General features: G+C 42.5%; 2 pseudogenes; one reads left to right on the top strand and one right to left on the bottom strand.

The window, feature by feature from the left end:
* The window catches only part of LOC105997616, a 15,485-nt pseudogene extending 10,303 nt beyond the window's left edge, over positions 1 to 5,182 (bottom strand).
* Positions 5,183 to 5,203: 21 nt separating this feature from the next.
* Positions 5,204 to 5,961, top strand: LOC105997615 (annotated as a pseudogene).
* Positions 5,962 to 7,282: the final 1,321 nt, after the last annotated feature.

Raw genomic sequence — 7,282 nt, 5'->3', positions numbered from 1 at the left:
GTGTTGGATAGATCTATCATATTTCTTGGACTTGTCTTGGATGATTGTATGTTCTTTTTCTGTAATATCTAGGCTGTCTTCAAACCCTGAGGTTCCATCTTCTGCATGGTCTAACCTGCTGTCAAGACTTTCTACTTTGATTTTTATTTCTTTTCCTTCTAATTGGTCAGCTTTGATGACTTCAAATTCTTTGTTGAAGCTTTGTTTTAGATCTTGTATGAACTTCTTTACTTCCTTAATTTGGTGTTCAGTTTTTATTCTCAAATCACTTAGTTGATTGGTTATGGTTTCCTTGGACTCCCATTCCTTCTGTTGGGTTCCATTCAGCATTCCCTTTGTGCTCTCCCTGACTTCCTGCAGTTCTTTGTTAATGGATTCCATGAATGCCTTTAGTTATCTTTGTGTATTCTCTTCCTGCTCTCTCAATTCCTGTATTACTCTTTGATTAGCTTCCTCCCGTTCATGGGATTCCTGTAATTCTGTTTGAGTATTCTCAGCCTGTTCATGCCATTCCTGCCTTTCTCTTTGAGTATTCTCATGCTGCTCATGCAAATCCTGTATGAGTTTTTGAGTAGCTTCCTCATGCTTATGATATTCCTGTATAAACTTTTGGATTGTCTCCTTTCTCGCTATCACGGTCGTACAGAGTCCTTTGTATGCTTTCAAGCTTTTCATTTATCAAGTTTGCCAGCAGTGTTTGTAGAGCTATTTGGGAACTCTCCTCTGGATTATTCATTATCTCTTCTGTCCCGTGATTATCAAGAATGGGAATTGAGATACCCGGATTTGCCATTTTTCTTGTGTTTTTCCGGCTCACTCTGCCCATTTGAGATGAAAATAGCACCAGTTTTGTGCTAGAACACTATCTTAAATCAAGCATCAACCAAAGTCTGAATTTGCACAGTCAATAGTCTACAGATACAATCGAGTTCAACAGATACATCTATTCAACATCAAACAACTATCTGTTAATGGGCTACGTACCGCAAAGAAGAATTTGGAAGACCAGAAATTATTAGGGTTAGGGAGAAATGTGGGTAAAAAATAGGAATAGTTTGATGTGGGGAGGCTCAGGGAGAGTTAACTAAGTCCTAATCTCAAAGCAGGAAATAGGTTGGGTAGGATGAAAGTAGAGAGAGAGAAAAAAAGAAGAAAGGGAAGGGGAAAATAAAAGAGACCAGAAAAAAAAAGAAAAGTAAAAAATAATAATATTATGCAGGTGCAATAACAATCTATTTAGAGGTGAGTGTGAATATATTGAGAGAAGGGGAGGGATATTAAAGGAGGTGTGAAAAACTTTAAAATAAAAATGCTTAAAATATTATACAGGTATAAAGAGGTAGTACTGCTATTAAAGAATTTAAGTCTCAGAGGTTTTGAATTGAGTAATAAATTTGTGGATTAAGTGTGTACACAATGGGTTATAGGGTCTCATAATCAACTACGGGTTTATCTGAGGATATGCAGAACAAGAATTAAGTCACATTTAGAAGAACAAAAGAGAGGAGAAGGTGAAAAGGATAAAAAAGGAAGAAAAAATAAGATGAGAATTTCATTAGAACTAAACAAAAACAAAAAGATAATTAAGATAGAAAAAAGAGAAAGAAAACAAAAAAAAAAGGAAAATGCACACGCTCGTATCCCTAAAATAAAAATTATAAGAGGAAATAAAAGTTTCTGGAAAACATTTTTATTTTCATAAAAGGCAAAAATTAAAGATTAAAAAAAGTTTTAGAAAAGAAAAAACATTTTTTATATGAGGTACCAAAAAAAAAAAAGAAGAAGAGAAAAAAAAAGTTCTTTGATTTTTTTGGGAGGGGTGGGAAGAATCCCGTATCTCCCTTGTGTCCTTAACCAGCCTCTTGTTGGAATCTCTGGTCTGCTTGTTGTCCTGTGGCTTGATTGGTTTCTTAATTCAGTTTGTTCGAACAGGCAAAAAAATGCTCTGCTTTACCCAGGATTTGGCGATCCTCCTCCCAAGCTAGTTCATTGGGAGGCAGATCTGCTTTGAGTATCACAAAAGAGAGGGATGCATTGATGAGGCTAGGTTCTGGGTAGATTTGAGGCCTTTCAACAGACAGTAGCTTTTCCTAGGGGCTAGTTTGTGAAAAACTCACAGAGCCCAGCCTGGAGCCATTCTCAGGGTTTCTGTTTACTGATTTTCAATTGATTGTGGAGGCTGCTAGAGGGAGGGGCAGTCTCTGGTTCTGATTACCCTGTGAAGAAAGCCACTCCTAGGGCTGGCGCCCAAGCTGGGTGACTTTTCCCTGTGTGGAGCTGAGTCTGGCAGGTCACGCCTCCATTAAGTTCTTGTGACCTGCTAAATGACTCGTTTTCTTCAAGGCCTGAGTTGGAGCTAGCAGCTGCTCCGAGCTTTGTTGGTATCCAAGATGGAGATCTCCGGTGCTGGGGGGCGGGGGAGGTGTAGCCTTCCCTCCTCTGTTCCCTGGGAAGGAGTGAGGATGTCAGGCTTCTACTCATGCCGAGTCTTGGTTCCTGGGTCATCTCTGGTCTGTGAACTGCAGGATGAAGATGTCTGCTCCTTGCCGTTCTTGCTGGTGTTGAGTAGAATCTGCTTGCCCTCTGCGTCTGGCTCCTTTGTCCTGGACTCTCTGTGGCTCAGGTATGGCGCCCTGCACTCGCCGCCGCCTCCACAGCTGCTGCCGCCACTGCAGAAGCTGGCAAACGCTCAGATGTGTTTCCTTGCCTGGGTTTCCCCTCTCTGGTCGAACTCTCTGTCCTGTGATGGCACACTTGGTGTGATTCTCTGGCTTAGGACTGTTCACTGGAACTCTAAAACTGCTTTCTATGCAAGAGCTTGCTTAGACTCCAGCTTCTCCTCTGCCATCTTCCTTAAAAACCTTTCTTCCTTTTTATTGGTAGTAAAGATTTGGGCATAATTGCTGTTCATCCTGCTTATAGGTACTGTGTTTATGGGAAAATTTGCTTTTAAAAATTATGCTGGAGGTGTTTTTGTTTCTGTTTTATGCCAAAGGATTTATTCCTGGTTGGTGGAAATCTCACATGGTTGTTGAGTAGGCTGTGAAACATTGATGGGGTGTAATGTATTACATTGTTTTGTCTTTTTGTTTAGATTTTCATTTTAGATGTGTTTTTCCTCAAAATAATTATTTTTACTAAAGCAGGAATGTCCTTTTATATTTGAGACATATTGAAGTCCAGGCTGACCTTGAACACATGATCATCCTGCTCAACTTTTGGAGTGGTAGGATTACAACTGTGTAGCATCCTCCTAGCAAGAATGCCATGTAATTAGTATTTCTTTTATCTACACATTTCTACTCAACTCCCTTTAGTTTCAAACCATTTTTGTGCCCAGTGTGTACAAAGTATTGTTCTATGTTAGAAGATATCTGCAGAAAGCATATCCTGCTTTCTGTAAGTGAAGAATCTAGAGGGGTAGTGAGATACATAGTAAGCTAATTATCAACATTCTAAGGCAGGCCAAGAAGATTGTTAGGAAGTACACAGGCCAAGAGTAGTGTGAAATGTTAAATTGGGCTTTGAGTACAGTGATACAGGCAAGGACTTATACAAGTACAGTCATGTAAGAGTTGTGGAAGTGGAGCAAGTGTTTTCCAGGGAGACTAATTGTGTGGACTTCTGGAAAGATGGAACAGTAGATTCTGAAGCTTGGAGGAGCAGAACAGCAGAGTTCTGGATGAGGGAGCCTGAGTGCTGTCCCAGAGCCTTTATACTTGAACCAGAGTTCCATTTCCTTACTTTGAGATTACAGTCTTAGGGACTTTCCTGCTTATGCTGACTTCGAGCCTCACAACTCAGGTTCCTGAGTAAGAAGATTGCAAGCTTGAGCCACAGATGGCTGACCATAATCATCTTCTGGTTCTCAGAAAGGCACTTCTCTTTTTGCTGCAAACACTGGCAGTGGCCACTTCATGAGCCTGGTTGGGATAAGACTATCTTCAGCGATTTCTGTTGGGGCCTTAGAATGGAATGTAAGTCAAACCTTCCCCAGCAAATAATTTCCATCTTCATCATTAAGTAAAACTTATAAAGTCAGAAATTTGCTTTCAAACTCAAAAGTCTGTTAAAGACATATTTTCTTGTTATTGTACAAAATAATGGATTCCATGATGACATTTTCATATTTTCATATTTTGATAATATTCACATTCATCACCCTCTACTGCCTGTCTCCTCACATTGTTCCCTCCTGTTTTGACATTTTCTCCCTCCCTCCCTCTCTCTCTCTGTCTCTGTCTGTCTCTCTCCCTTTCCCTCTTCCTCTCTCTCCTGGCCTCTCTTCTAGTATTTGCTTTTTCACGCTCTGCGAGCACTCCTCCACTTATGCAAGCCCTACAGTTCTGGCATTCTGCTGGTAAATTCGAATTAAGATTTTCATGAATTTTTCTGCCAAACCACAATCAACAATTAAATTTATTCATGTAGATAATATATGAAGTTAATGTTGATTGGTTATTAACTGAACTATTTAAATTATCTTTTTGACAAAACATAATAAACCATGCTTTATGAATCTCATCTTTTTCTGAAGTTCTACAAAAACAGTAGAGTCCCAACCTAACAGGAAACCCTGCTCTATATCAGAAGTATAGAGTGCTGAATTCCCAAACAATTCTTTCTCCTGTACTCAACTTTTTTACTTCTACTTATTCATTTTTATTTTTAAATTATCTTTAAGTATTTGTACAAAAGAGTGGCCATATAACAAAACACTTTATGAATACAATGCATCTGTATCAGTGTAGTCCTTTCAACATTCAGGCCCCCCTTTGACTCACCACTTTCATTACTTTTCTTAGTTTTGTGGTATATGTAATGGGTTTAAAATTTTATTTTATAGTTATTATCAAGGTGTTGTGCAGAGGGATTTCAGTTACATGAGTTAGATGAGTACATTTCTGTGTATAGTGTCTTCTGTTCCCCTACTCTCTCCCAAAGAGCTTGACTATGTTCTGTCCCTTCCTACCTTCATTTGTCCCCTCCCTCCCCTTTGATGTATCCAATTCCTGGTGTTGACATTCCTGAGCTTTGACCTAGTCTTTCTAACGATTATCCTATTTGGGCAACATTGTTGGCTGCGATGGTGGAGCAGGAGGGCTCCCACAATGGAGCCCACAATCATGTGGAAGGTAAGCTGCATGCCAGCGTAGAGAAGGGCAGCCACTACGAGGTGCATCCGGCTCTCTACATTAGGCACATGTTCCAGAGCAAGCATTCTGAGGCCCAGGAGCTCACATACTCGGGAGCTCTGCTGTTCTTGCAAAAGAGCACGAGCAGACTGGTCCATGTTGGAGTCCCTGGAGAAGGCAGAATTGAATGTAGTGTCTGGCTAGGGTGTTCAGTTTGACGGAACCCAATTCTGCAGAGTCCTGAAGTGGTCTAGCAGGGGTTTCTGGGAATGGGGCCATCCCTGGCTCCATCCTCTGCAGGCCCTATCCCTGTGGAAAGGTCAGGAATACTGTGAATCTTGATTCCACTTTTTCTTCTGAGATGGTGAGGGTTTCACCAACATGCTGGTGAAGGACTCCACGGCCCCTGGCTTCCACAGCAAGCGGACATGTTCATGGCCCAGGCAGTGCTGCAGTTTCTGTATTGGAAAAGCAAAAGTAGGGCATTGGTGGTCTGTAAGCACAGAAGCACTGTCCATCCAGGACGGCCTACCTTTGTCCAGCCTCTGTTCCACTTCATCGGTTTTCTACTGCTGGCCGTGGATAACAGCAAGCTGACTATGTGAGTAGTGCTGTGTGAGCAGTGCCAGGCCTCCTTGCGCAGGGACCCGATATATAACGAGTACCTAGACAGGATCGGACAGGACAGCTCTCCTTAAAGGTGCAGCTCACGCTGATGTCTTCCTGTGGAGGCTTGCTCGGCAACTTGCTCAGCAGCCTCCTGGGCTCCTTGGAGCAGGAGGGGGAGGAGAGGCAGGAAGGTAACAGCCCCATGGAGCAGCACTGAGCTGCCCTCCTGCATGGAGATGCCCATGGGCAGCACCTCCAGAGCGATTTCCCTGCCAGGCCCTGTGTCCGCTGAGTTGCGTGAGCGCCACCTTGTGGAGGCCGTCCCTATGCACGTGTGGTGGCTGAGCTGGCCTGCCTTGCATGCTGCCATGTGACTGGACCCAGAGCGAGGGTTGGCCTCCTGCAGTCCCTTGTCCCTTCAGATTTCCCACAATAAAGCACAAAACCCCACTGCTGTCCTGTCTCTGGTTCCTTGGGGAGACTGCGGGGTGACACAGCAGCTTGGCGCCTGGGACTGGACAATGTGTACCCTGTTTGCCCAAGGTCCCCTTCCTGCTGTCCAGTGCAGCTTAGTTTAGATTGGTGCTGTGGCCATCGGGATAGGCAAGCTGGGGGCCCCGGATCCCACACTTAATGGGCAATTCACAACCACGGTTCATTCCCATCTCTGCAGTGCACTTGGGCCACTGGGCCTTGGGCTCCCTAGAGTAGTGGTAACTGCCAGAAATGTGCAGGCCCTGCGACGCGATGCACACAGGCCTTGGAGGCCACCCTGGCGATGTTCCTCACTCTGTACCTCACTCCACTTTTTCAAGCTGGGGATGCCATTCTTCTTTGTTGCAGTATTTATTCTTATTGGCCTAATATATTGGGACTTTAACAAATAACCAGGAATGAGCAGATCTGTCCTCTGTCACTGATAATATCCCATGGTGCTAGAACTATAAAGTGAAACACTATTTTTTCACAACTAAAATGAGAGTGTGGCTGAGTCCAGTGGTCCTGCATACTTTACTGTAAAAGCAACTCATCAAGGCTGTCAAATGGTTAATGAATAAATCCTTTGTACCGGGGGAAAAAGATTATACAATTGTACTTCTCCATGTAGACTATTATATTTTAATCAATTAGTTTGTAAACATCTGTATATACTACACAGTATGTATACTTATAGCTTTATAGGTACATTCTAGTTACCACAAATGCAACCTTTGTTTCTCTGTGTCTGGCTTATTACATACACTTAGATAGTAGAGTAACAATAGGCAATCACCCAAGCTCTCTTTATCCAAACAGAGATTTCACCTCAAGAGAGTAACATCAAGCAAACTAAACAGAAACAGATACTTCTTTTTAAAGAAAGCAGATGCAAGTTTTTTTTCTTGAGCATTTTATTTTTATTTTTTTATTGTGAAAATGCTGTAGAGAGGGGTTAAAATTACATGGCAAGATAATGAGTACATTTCTTATCAAGCATTGCAGCCTCCTCCTTTGTTTCCCCTTCTCAACCCTTCCCATCCTCCCCCCCCCGCCCTCCC

The sequence above is a fragment of the Dipodomys ordii genome, unplaced genomic scaffold (assembly GCF_000151885.1).
Source record: "Dipodomys ordii isolate 6190 unplaced genomic scaffold, Dord_2.0 Scaffold149, whole genome shotgun sequence".
Lineage (NCBI taxonomy): Eukaryota > Metazoa > Chordata > Mammalia > Rodentia > Heteromyidae > Dipodomys > Dipodomys ordii.
Note: the sequence above shows the minus strand (reverse complement) of the source record. Positions and strands in the feature narration are given on the sequence as shown.